The 12153-nt window shown below is 57.1% G+C and overlaps 1 non-coding gene across 1 annotated transcript; it reads left to right on the plus strand.

Annotated features, from left to right (window-relative positions):
* Positions 1-1276: 1276 nt before the first annotated feature.
* On the plus strand, positions 1277-1348 carry TRNAQ-UUG (transfer RNA glutamine (anticodon UUG)). Its single transcript has one exon. It is a non-coding gene; the product is annotated as a tRNA-Gln (tRNA).
* Positions 1349-12153: the final 10805 nt, after the last annotated feature.

Raw genomic sequence — 12153 nt, forward strand, 5'->3', positions numbered from 1 at the left:
CTGTTCGTGGCCGGGTTGTCCAATCCCCGGCCACCTTGCGGGACCCTCCGATTGGTCCTTCCCAATCTGGCGTTTGGATCCTACCTCACCCCATTTGACCCTGACCGATTGATTGATCTGCTCTCACAGTTTGCGAACAGCGAGTAGTTAACACCACTACACCAGTAACCACATACACTCATGGGCGTTTTCCCCTTTTTCTGGCAAACAAAACTGACACCTTTTGCAAGGAATCACGTTGACATTAACCACAAAAACTTGCAGTCAAATGCAAACAAAAAAAACAACTATACTCTGATCATGTATGCATTGCCCTGGGCTCTAAAGAAAGCTGTCTCTGGTGTGGACCAATCAGTTTCAAGGACAGCGATGGTGCTGCTGCTGCTGATGGCGCTTGTTACTGAATGATGATGATGATGGGTGATGGATGATGATGAATATGGGAGTGTATTACCTAGAGCTCCTTTGTTCTCTTCTGCAGCAGGAGAAGCTGCAGCTGCAGTGGGACCAGCTACAGCTGCAGCAGGAGAAGCTGCAGCTGCAGCAGGAGAAGCTGCAGCTGCAGCAGGAGAAGCTGGACCTGGATCAGGACAAGCTGCAGCTGCAGCAGGAGAAGCTGCAGCTGCAGCAGGAGAAGCTGCAGCAGGAGAAGCTGGACCTGGATCAGGACAAGCTGCAGCTGCAGCAGGAGAAGCTGGACCTGGATCAGGACAAGCTGCAGCTGCAGTGGGAGAAGCTGCAGCTGCAGCAGGAGAAGCTGCAGCTGCAGCAGGAGAAGCTGCAGCTGCAGCAGGAGAAGCTGCAGCTGCAGCAGGAGAAGCTGGATCAGGAGAAGCTGCAGTGGGACCAGCTGCAGGTGCAGCCGCTGGGACATGACCTGGAGCGAGCGGAGCAAGCTACTGCTGCTGCTACTGCTGCTGCTGCTCCTCGGCAAGCGTCCAAACGACGTCACGCAGCCCACGCTGACACTGCCGGTGGTGCTGATGGCGGCGGTCGTGTCAAGAAGAAGCTGTTCGCCTCTCTTGCAGAGCTGCTCCACATTCAGCAGCGTCACAGCCAGATGCTCAGCGAGCTGCTGAGTCGCAAGTGACTGGAGGGGCAGCAAACACACTCATCCTGCACATTGAGCCCCAGCACATGTGCCCCACTGTGAGGGCGGGCACAAGCCCCTTCCCTCCCACCCAGCCCCTCCCACCCAGCCCCTCCCCACCCAGCCCCACCCTCAATTGATTGAACCCACTCTCGTGTTGACTGTGTAACAAGGTTTCTGTGTGAAGGTTCCATGGTGTAATGGTTAGCACTCAGGACTTTGAATCCTGCGATCTGAGTTCAAATCTCGGTGGAACCAAGTCATGTTTAAAAAATGCTTTTGGTAGTTGTTTCAATAATTGGGATCACGAGTTCTTAGTAATTATTTAAACAGAATTTTCGTTATATAGGTAGGAACAATATGTTCCACACTGCCCATCAGGGATTTTTTGTCTGTCTGTCGTGCATAAATATATATATATATAATATATATTTATGCACGTTTAATGCCACTCTTTCGGGGCTCAACCAGGAGTCCAGAATAAACGTTTTCATGATTGTTGACCTCCCGCAGTAGAGTAGAATCTTGATCTTTACATATGAATGTGCGTCAGGTCTCTGCAAGCATGGCCTACGACCGTATCACCCTGAATGCGCCCAATCTCGTCTGAGCTCGGCCCGCGCGCGTTGGGAGGAGTGAGACGGACGATTAGCGCGGCACTGGGGCCGCGAGAGATGGCGACGGACCTGGGAGGATTTCGATGTAAAGCTTCTTTCGTGACTGCAGAGAGTCATCTTCTTGGTTCGTTCGGTAAAGTCATCACGTAGAAGGGAAATAATAAAATAATAGAAATATAAAACAATAAAAATTCTCACGACGTTTCGACTGCTGCAACACAAGTGTTGGGGTCGCTAGCCCCCGAGATCCCTCCCTCGATGATGCTTACGGCCGGGCTAACATCATCAATCGCCCCCCCGCTGCTAAGCGAACCGCTGCTAGGTTCCTCACCCATGGTGTGGGAGCCGTCGCCCGAGGATTCCCCTCCACCGCGGGTCCGCGTAGTAGGCATGGTTGGATACCGCGTAGTATTATGTCCCCCTTTACGCTACCACGATACCTCCCTTTCCTAATCGTGTACCTGCGACCCACACGGAGCGAACGTACGCACACACACACACCACTCCGTGCACTCCAACTCCAATCTGACTACTCGCGTTATGATCGTGCACCTGTATCACACACGGAGTGAACACACGCGACACCCACTCTCGCACCGCTCTGCGCAGCGCTCCCCCGAGGCGAGCCGCAGCACTACAGAACCACTGCGTACACACGCTCACCCGCGCGCTCAGCTCCGCGCAGCGCTCACTCACGTGGCGAACCACTGTGCACACAGCGCACCCACACGCTCACGCTGCACGACAAGATCACGCGAGACCACGCTTCGCTATTAATGATTTATTATCTGATACCTGGTAATTTAATGTTAAATCAGTGAGTCGACGAGGCTGGCCTACGCTGATACCTTTATACCTATTCCCGATTTATCTGCTATGATTCTAATTCACCTTCTTACTCCCTGTTGGATGCCCACGGCGGATCTGTACTCGCAGCGTGCCTCGATGCGTCTCACGGACGTTCGGGTCGCTGGACTGGAGAGCGTCCTGTCGCCTGGCGCTGGAGAGAAGAGACTGATTTCCCCTTTGCGCCCCCTATTTATCCTCCCTACCTCAAAAGGATGCTGCGCTGAACAATGGGCTCGCGCACCTCGAGCACGCGCATGGCGGTTCCGGGCGCTGTTGATATGCTAATCAGTGAGCGGCGTGCGTGGCGTAAATCCTAATTAATCCCTTACCCTTCCTAACAATGGGGCCTGCGCGCTCAAGCGTAATGATCCCAACCCTCCATGACTATGCGCAACAGCCCCTGCGGTCCCGCTATTCATGCTGTCCCCTCCCTCCTCCGCCTGTCTCGTCGACCCGTGGGGGTGTGTGTGGGGGGAAAATGCGCCTCAACCGCGGTGGCCGAATGCCCCACGCCGCGACCACACAATATTAAGGCCGGTCGCAGCGCCGCGGCGCAATGTAGCACGGGGGAGGTCATCCAATTCCCTGATCGCTGGAAACCGTGAGAGTTAATCCCGATAAGGGTTTCTCGGATAAAAACCGGTCGGCCAGGTGACCTCCCCTCGGAGCTCTATGGGGGGGGGGAAATGCGTGCGGGTGTGTTCATGTGAGGTGAGGTGAGGGGGACAAGGGGTTGGCTCCGTTGCTTGGTGGTGGCGAGGTCGGGGATGGGGCGCCTGCCGAACGGCTTCACGGCGGTGGCATCACATAGCCCCCCGAGGTGCCAGTCCCCGTCCCGGGTTGACTGGAGCACCTTGCTTGGGCCGCACCCACGAGGAAACGTTGCGGGGTCCGGGGGATCCGTCCGGACCTGGTGGCTGGCCTCGGGGCGGGTGGTTCCGTCCTCTGCAGCTCCTGCGGCCTCCTCCTCCTCCACTCCAGCGGCTCTCCCCGTCCTCCGGCACCTGTGGGCTGGGGCACAAACTCAGCAGCGGAAGGGTCTAGGGCCCGTCGTCCGCGCCGTCTCCGGACTGGATCGGGGCGTCTCGGGAGCCCGGCGGGGCCCATGTAGTGTGCGAGGCCCCCCAACACGAGGGGTGCGGGTACTCCGGGATTTCGAGGCCTTCGGGCGACGGGGTTCTCTCTCGCCGGGGCCGCTTTCCACGGTTTTAAGCGGCGGACGTTGACCACCGTCTCTCGACCCCTCTCCCCGCCATAAATAAGTACCGTCCAGGGGGATATCTGCCGCACCACGGTCCAGGGTCCCCGCCAGTAGGTCGTCAGTTTTCCCACCTGCCCGGCCCCGACGCGAGGGGTGTGTAGCCACACCTTAGCGCCTGTCAGGAATAAGGGGGGTTCCATGCGGGGTCGGGTGCCCTGTTCCTGCCGCCGATGCGCGGCTTCCCCTTGCGGGTATGCTCGGCCTCGGGCTTCTCGCAGGGTCTCCAATAGGTGTTCCACGGGGCAGCTTCCCTCCTCCGGCTGGGGGGAAGGGACGCCGAATAGCAGATCTGCGGGTAAACGAGACTCACGGCCGAACATCATTAAAAACGGGGTTTGTCCCGTCGACGTGTGTACTGTGGTGGCGTAGGCGAAAAGGGCGTAGGGGAGGTGTTTGTCCCAATCCCGTTGATTTGCGGCCGCCATATGTTTGAGTTTCCCCACTAGGGTCTGATTCATGTGTTCTACCATACCGTTCGCTTGGGGGTGGTACGCTGTGGTTCGGTCCTTCTGGATTCCGAATTCTCGGCACAGTGCCTGGAACAGCTCGGCCTCGAACTCGCTACCCTGGTCGGTGAGGACTCGTTCTGGGATCCCGTGCTTAAGTACGTAATGTTCCACGAATGCCCGGGCCACCACCAAGGCCGTTTTATCAGGGATGGCCACTGCCACGGGGTAGCGGGTGAAATACTCTACTGCGACTAGGATATACCGGTTGCCTCGATGGGATCGCGGGAATGGCCCCTGTAGATCGATCCCGACCAGCTGATTTGTGCGGCTGACGCAGAACGGCCTTAGGGGTACCTGGTATCGTGCCGGTTTCGGCCCGCACTGCTGACAGGCGCGGCAGCCCTGTACCCAGGCCGCCACGTCTTGTGCCAATTTGGGCCAGAGATACTGGCGACGCAGGGTCTCTCGAGTGCGTCGTTCCCCATCGTGGCCCCCGAGTGGGTGGTCATGCACCAGCCGTAGCAGCTGGGGTCGCACCTGGGCAGGAACACAGATGCACCCCGGCTGGCCGGCCTCGGTTAACTCCCGTACCACTCCATTCTGCACACACAACCGGGCATACAAACCGCTCCAGGGTCCTGGTAGGGCGCTCTTTTCCTCCCGCAGTGCCGCCTCCACTGCCGCCAGATCGGGATCCCGCTGCTGGGTCTGTCTCAGCTGCTCGTCGTTTAGGCCCGGGAAGGCGCAGCCGACATCCTCCTGGATCCGTCCGATCGGGTCCCGAGCCGCGGGTCCTGCGCTTGCCGGGCGGTCGACGGGATCCTCGGTGCCACCTGTGAGGGTCTCTGTGGCGCACACTGCACTCTCTCTCGCTGGGGGGGGGTCAGTGGCCGCGGCCTCTCGAGGGTCCGTTGCCTGCCGGCAGCGTCCCCCCGTGAAACACGGGCAGGCCTCCTCCACCCTTGTCTCGGCGTACACCGTGGGCCGCCTCGACAAGGCGTCCGCTTTTGCATGCGTCCGGCCAGCCCGATATTCGATTTGCAGGTTGTACTCCTGCAACTGCGCCAACCACCGGGCCATCTGCCCCCGCGGCTCCTTGAATGTAAGAAGGAACTGCAGAGCATAATGGTCAGTGCGTACGCGACATTTCCTGCCGTACAAATACGGCCGGAACTGCTTACATGCGAAAATCACGGCGTACAACTCTTGGCGGGTCACGCAATAGTTCAGCTCGGCCCCACTCAAGGTCCGGCTGGCGTACGCGATGACTCGTTCCGTCTCCTCCTGTACCTGTGACAACACCGCGCCCAGCCCGCTGCTGCAGGCGTCGGTGTCCAAAATAAAATCGGTGGTAAAATCGGGGAAAGCGAGGGTGGGGGCGTGGGTGAGGTGATCTTTGAGAGTGGTGAAGGCCGTCTGGCAGGCCCCCGTCCACTGATATGGGTGCTTAGGGGAGGTGAGTTGGGTGAGGGGGCGTGCAATCTCGCTGAATCCCTTTACAAATCGACGATAATAGGTGGCGAGCCCTAAAAATGATCGGATCCCCGTCAGATTCCTTGGCCGTGGCCACTCCACTACGGCGCGAACCTTCTCCGGATCGGTGTGCACGCCTGCCTCGCTGACGCGGTGCCCGAGGTACCCCACCTCGCGTTGTGCGATGTAACACTTACGTGGCTTGAGCTTGAGATGAGCCGCTCGCAGTCGCTGGAATACCTCCCGTAACCTGGACCAATGCTCAGACAAAGATCTACTGAACACTATCACATCGTCCAAGTAAATCAGGCACTGTTCCCATTGCAAGCCCCGCATCACCAACTCCATCAGCCGCTGGAACGTCGCGGGCGCATTGGTAAGTCCGAACGGGAGTACTCGAAACTCGAATAGCCCCATCGGGGTGGTGAATGCGGTTTTCGGCCGATCCTCCTCCGCCATCTCCACCTGCCAGTACCCGGACGCGAGATCGAGGGTGGAAAAATATCGCGCTCCGGCGAGACTGTCGAAGGTGTCGTCGGTGCGGGGTATGGGGAAGGCATCGCCGAGCGTGACTGCGTTCAGTTTACGGTAATCGACGCAGAACCGGGTTGACCCATCCTTTTTCATTACTAGTACCACTGGGGCTGACCAGGGGCTCGCCGAGGGCTGAATTATGTTATCGCGAAGCATGTCCCCAACTGCCTCTTTGATTTGGGCGCGTTCGGGTGCGCCCACTCGGTACGCAGGGAGTTTGATGGGTCGGGCTGCACCGGTGTCAATTTGGTGCTTAACAAGGTCGGTCCGACCCACGTCCGAGTCGTGTTCACTGAATACGTCGGCATACTCCCGCAGTAACTCGCGCAGCCGATCAGCCTCTCCCTTAGGTAGATCCGCCCATGGTACATGTAACGCGTCGAGTAGGGGGACGACCTCGGCTCGCCAGGCCAGGTCCTGGTCCCCCTCAGGACGACCGGGGTCCTCAGCCCAGAGTGCGAACACCGATTCGTCCGAGTGGCGTGCGTGCAGGGGGTGTACAGTGGCGATCGGGGTGCGCCGTCGCAGTATCGCTGGGGAATTGTGCGGGGTAAACATCCGCATAAACAATCGGTCCCCATCTGCGTTTACCAACGTGGCGGATCCCACGACCCCATACCGTTTTGCCAACTCTGGGTGAGGAGTTAGCATTACCTCCCCTGATGGTCGGAGCGCGGGGTCGGTGGGGGATGTTGCCACCGGCACCAGCATCTCGGTGAGCGGGCCGATGGTGACTGCCGTCGCCAGGATAGCGGCCACAGGTGCAAAGCGGCGGCGCGTTGGTTCTCGTCCCAGGAATGGTATCCGCTCGCCGTTGCTCTCCATGGTGGCGCATCGCTGGCGGGGTTGCACGTTGAGTCCCAACCGTTCTAGGAGGTCGGTGCCTGCGATACACTCGTGACACAACGCACTCGACACGTAGAACTCCTGCGTGCACACCTGGCTGCCTATGCGGACCTCTAGGGTGGCTCTCCCCAGCAGCCCCATTCCGGCTCCGCTCGCAGTGTGCAGCGCGCGGTCCGGGGCCTGCAGGTGACGCACGTCGACCCCGATCGCGCTGCAGTGCGCTGCGCTCACGAGCGAGGCCACCGCCCCCGTGTCCAGCAGGATTCGGGTACGCACTCCGTTTACCTCCCCTTCCACCAGCGACGTGGCCCCCGTGATCCCCGCCACCAGCTCCCGCAGCCAGTCGCCAGGAGTCACCGTTTCTGTGGGCGTTGTTGCTGGAACCTGTGTGGAGATCACTCGCTCGCCATTATTCTCACAGCTTGTTTGTGTCGGGGCTACGTCGATTTCACCCACCGGTGGTCCCCTCTCTAGGGGGGCCTTAGTGTTTGACCTTAGCTCTTGTCTAGCTCGGGCGACCTGAGGACAGTCCCTCACTAGATGCCCTCGGCGATCGCACATATAACATGCCCGGGGAGGGGTGGCGGCTCCGTAGTGGGCTCTCTGCCCACTCCCTCCTCCCCCAGTGCGCTGCTGCTCATATTCTGCTTCTAGAAGCGCTACTCTCCCAGTTAATCCTCCTACCTCGGCCTGGACCGTCTCTACCATTGTCTCCAGCGCAGTCATGTGTGCCCGTACTTGGGTTACCTTGTTGTCTACTTGGGTTACCTTGTTGTCTATCTGGGTTACCTGGCCGGAGACATCATTTATACCCGTTTGTATACCGGCATCCCACCCCGGGGTTGTCTCGCGGGACACTGGAGGCTCTCTTTCCCGGCCCCTTACCGTCCTCGCGAGCTCCTGTTCCTCCTCCTCGTCTTCCGAGAGCAGGCTCGCAATGGCGCGCTCTCGTCCCAGCCCCCGGAGCTGCGCGCGTTCGCTGTGAATTCTTTCACACTTACGTGCGCGCTCGACAAGGGTGTTAAAGGGAAGACGTGGGCAGCTCATGTCTGGCTGCCACCACGCCGTGCGAGACAGGTACCGCTGGATTTTCTCGGCGGCCAGTTCCTCAATAACATCAGTTGCGTACCCCGGGCGTGCGATCTTTGTTAACTCGCGCACATCCTCGGCGTAATCACGTAGATCTTCGCCAGGTTGGCGACGGCGCGCCTCTAAGGCCGATTTTGCTTCCTCCTCGTCACGCGTGCCAAAACGCTGATCGAGTCGGCGCATCAGCTCCTCTAGCTGTGTCTGTGCGCTCGCGGGTAACGCTTCTACAAAATCGGCTGCCCGCCCATCAAGATTCATATTAAGTTGACGTACTGCCTGCGCGTCCGTCCATCCATTAATTTCCTTGGCCCCTAAGAGATTGCGGGCGAATGCCTTCCACGAAGGGGCCCCCTGGCCGGTAAATATTAGTCTTATTTTAGCGTGAGGTAACGCGGGGGTCCATCCCACTTCTGACACCAATTTGTGGGGGCCGTTGGCCCCCGGGGTCCCTCCCGCCTGCATCCCCTATTCCGTTTACGTTACCCCACCTCCCTATTACCCGCTACGGTTTCGCCGGCATTCGAACGCGACACCCCTACTATTACAGCCTCGCGCCGCGCTCCCACGCTGCGAGCATACGTGCGCACATCATCATCAATCAAACGCCGCGCTCGCAGTATAGCCCTGTGCGGCACGTTACCAATGCGCATCCGTATCCGACACGTAACGAACGTATGCACACTCCCACACACAGCTCTGCGCGGCACTCACTTAACACTGACCACTCGCGTTAGGATCGCGCACCTGTATTATACACGTCGTGAACGTGCGCGCACACACATACAGCTCCACACGCGATACCCACTCTTGCGCCGCTCTGCGCCGCGCTGGCCGCTCACGTTATGATCGCGCACCTGGGGTACGCCGATTACGCACGCCGAGAGCTTACGCATACACCGTACCACACGCGTTCACACTTATAACACGAGATCACACGAGGCCACGATCAGCTATTAATGATTTATTATCCGCTACCTGGAACTAGATGTTAAATTAGTGAGTCGACGAGGCTGGCCTACGCTGATACCTCTATACCTATTCCCGATTTATCTGCTATGATTCTAATTCACCTTCTTACTCACTGTTAAGTGTCCACGGCGGTCCGCTGATCCTTGTGCTAACCGCGTGCCTCGGTGCGTCGCACGGACGTCCGGGTCGCTGGCTGGAGCTGCGTCTGGTCGCCTGGCGCTGGAGTAAGAGAAGGATTTCCCCTTTGCGCTCCCCATTTATCCTGATTCCCGGACCCCTACCCCCTTCCCACGCACCGTGCGCCTTCGCTATGCTAATTAATCCTTTGTCCGCGCGGCGTGAACTCCAAACAATGGCACGCGCCCCCCTCGCCCGGGCCAGGCAGCTCCGCGGTGCCTTTGTTCCGCTAATCAATGAGCGACCTGCACGGCGCAAATTCCAATCAATCCTTTTCTCACGCAGGCCCCCATCATCGAGGTTCATGCGGCGGTGTCCATCACAAAGGCCCGTCGTGGGAAGCTGTGCATGGCTCCCCGCGCGCCTCCCCTCTCCCGATTATTTATACTAATAGCCTTATCCTTTAACTCCCCTAACAATGGTGCCTGCGTACCCGAGCGTAATTATGCCGTCCCTCCGCTGCCTGTGCGGGGGTGCCTGATTATGCAGTTCAGATGCGCTGCGTGTTTTCTAATGATGCTCCTCCATCACAATGCTTATTCCCTCTGCCTGCCCCGGTCGATACTGGCGTGTGTGGGGGGAAATGCGCCTCAACCGCGGTGGCCGAATGCCCCACGCCACGACCACACCATATTAAGGCCGGTCGCAGCGCCGCGGCGCAACGTAGCACGGGGGAGGTCATCCAATTCCCTGATCGCCGGAAACCGTGAGAGTTAATCCCGATAAGGGTTTCTCGGATAAAAACCGGTCGGCCAGGCGACCTCCCCTCGGAGCTCTATGGGGGGGGGGGGGGGGAAATGCGTGCGGGTGTGTTCGTGTGAGGTGAGGTGAGGGGGACGCGGGGTTGGCTCTGTTGCTTGGTGGTGGCGAGGTCGGGGATTTGGGCGCCTGCCGAACGGCTTCGTGGCGGCGGCATCACACAGCCAGCTATGGCTGCAGGGTTTTGGTAGTACATGTTGCTTATGTCGTTTATTGTGAAAATTCCGTCACAGCTCCTATGATTGCTTTTTCATTGCTTTCACGGCTTTATTTTGGTGATTTCGAAATGTGTATTGGTTTAGCCATGTTTGTGTTGTTGTAGTACAGAGTTAGACTGATGGCCTTAATCTAAGCTGTCTTGTGCTTGTTGTTGTTGACTTGCATCCCACTGGGATGTTTGCACACAGTGTTGGTGTGTAACGGTGCTTTCTCTGCAATATTTTGCTGTCTTTTCTTGGATTTTCTGTTTGCACATCGTCACTTTAAGATGTTTTCTTGTTCATGTTTTTGTTTTTTGTTTGTTGCGGTTGCACCAGATTCAAGAGCCGAATGGCTCACAGGGCTATACGGAAAGACGATTTTAAAGTGGCGGTTTTTTCTTAACGTCAGCACCACGGACAGTGATTCCACACCTGGTGATGATCGCTTGTGTGGCAGTCGAAACGTCGTGAGGATTTTGTTTTATATTTTATTATTTCCCTTCTACGTGACTTTACCGAAAGAACCAAGAATATGAATCCCTGCAGTCACGAAAGCTTCAAATCAAAATAAAAAATGTAGTTTATAGTTTAGTTTTGAAAGAATCTCACGGCCTTCGCCGCATAAACCCGTCGGCGTTGGTGACAAATGTCGCTGCAAAGACATGAAACGAATCCGCGACGGAATGAATGATCGATTATGTTAATGATCTATCGTGTTCATGATCGATTGTCAATGCGGAAGAAAGCCAATCGGCGTCAAGGGGGGAGAGGCTCAGGTGGGAGGGGTCAGTTTGTCCATCCAGACATCACGTGACGGGGGACGCTGTTTGTCGATTTGAAAAATGTTTTATTCAAAACGCCGCAGCTCAATCCGAGCTCCAACAAATAAGACGCCGGTAAATAAACATGTCGCAGTTCATACGTGTTGACACAAATAAGACAACGGTAAATAAACATGTCGCAGTTCAATCCGAGCTCGATCCGTGCTCGAACACACAGACACAGGCAGAGCCGGCCCAGCCACTAAGCGACCCTTGCAATTGCAAAGGGCCCCGTGGCCAGCAGAGGGCCCCCTAGAGTCACTGCTAGCGAGTGGGTGAAAAAAATCATACATCAAAGGGGCCTCCAACCAAATTTTGCTTAGGGCCCCCAAAGGTCTAGGGCCGTTTCTGGACACAGGGACAGGTGAATTCAAATGTTCGACCTGAGCTCAAACACAAAAGACACATGGTGATGACGGTGGTGGTGGTGACGATGGTTGTGATGTTGATGACGGTGGTGGTGATGATGGTGGTGATGTTGATGACGGTGATGATGGTGATGATGACGATGATTGTGATGTTGATGACGGTGGTGGTGGTGATGATGATGATGGTGATGATGATGGTGGTGATGTTGGGTGGTGGTGATGATGATGGTGGTGACGATGGTTGTGATGTTGATGACGGTGGTGGTGATGATGGTGGTGACGATGGTTGTGATGTTGATGACGGTGGTGGTGATGATGATGGTGGTGGTGATGGTGGTGATGTTGATGACGGTGATGATGGTGATGATGACGATGATTGTGATGTTGATGACGGTGGTGGTGGTGATGATGATGATGATGGTGATGATGATGGTGATGATGATGGTGGTGATGTTGGGTGGTGGTGATGATGATGGTGGTGACGATGGTTGTGATGTTGATGATGGTGATGGTGATGATGACGATGGTTGTGATGATGATGATGGTGGTGATGGTGATGTTGGATGGTGATGATGATGATGGTGGTGACGATGGTTGTGATGTTGATGACGGTGGTGGTGATGATGGTGGTGGTGATGGTGGTGGTGATGA

This window comes from Lethenteron reissneri, unplaced genomic scaffold (genome assembly GCF_015708825.2).
Source record: "Lethenteron reissneri isolate LAM-NWPU_2019-01 unplaced genomic scaffold, ASM1570882v1 scaffold_1348, whole genome shotgun sequence".
NCBI lineage: Eukaryota > Metazoa > Chordata > Hyperoartia > Petromyzontiformes > Petromyzontidae > Lethenteron > Lethenteron reissneri.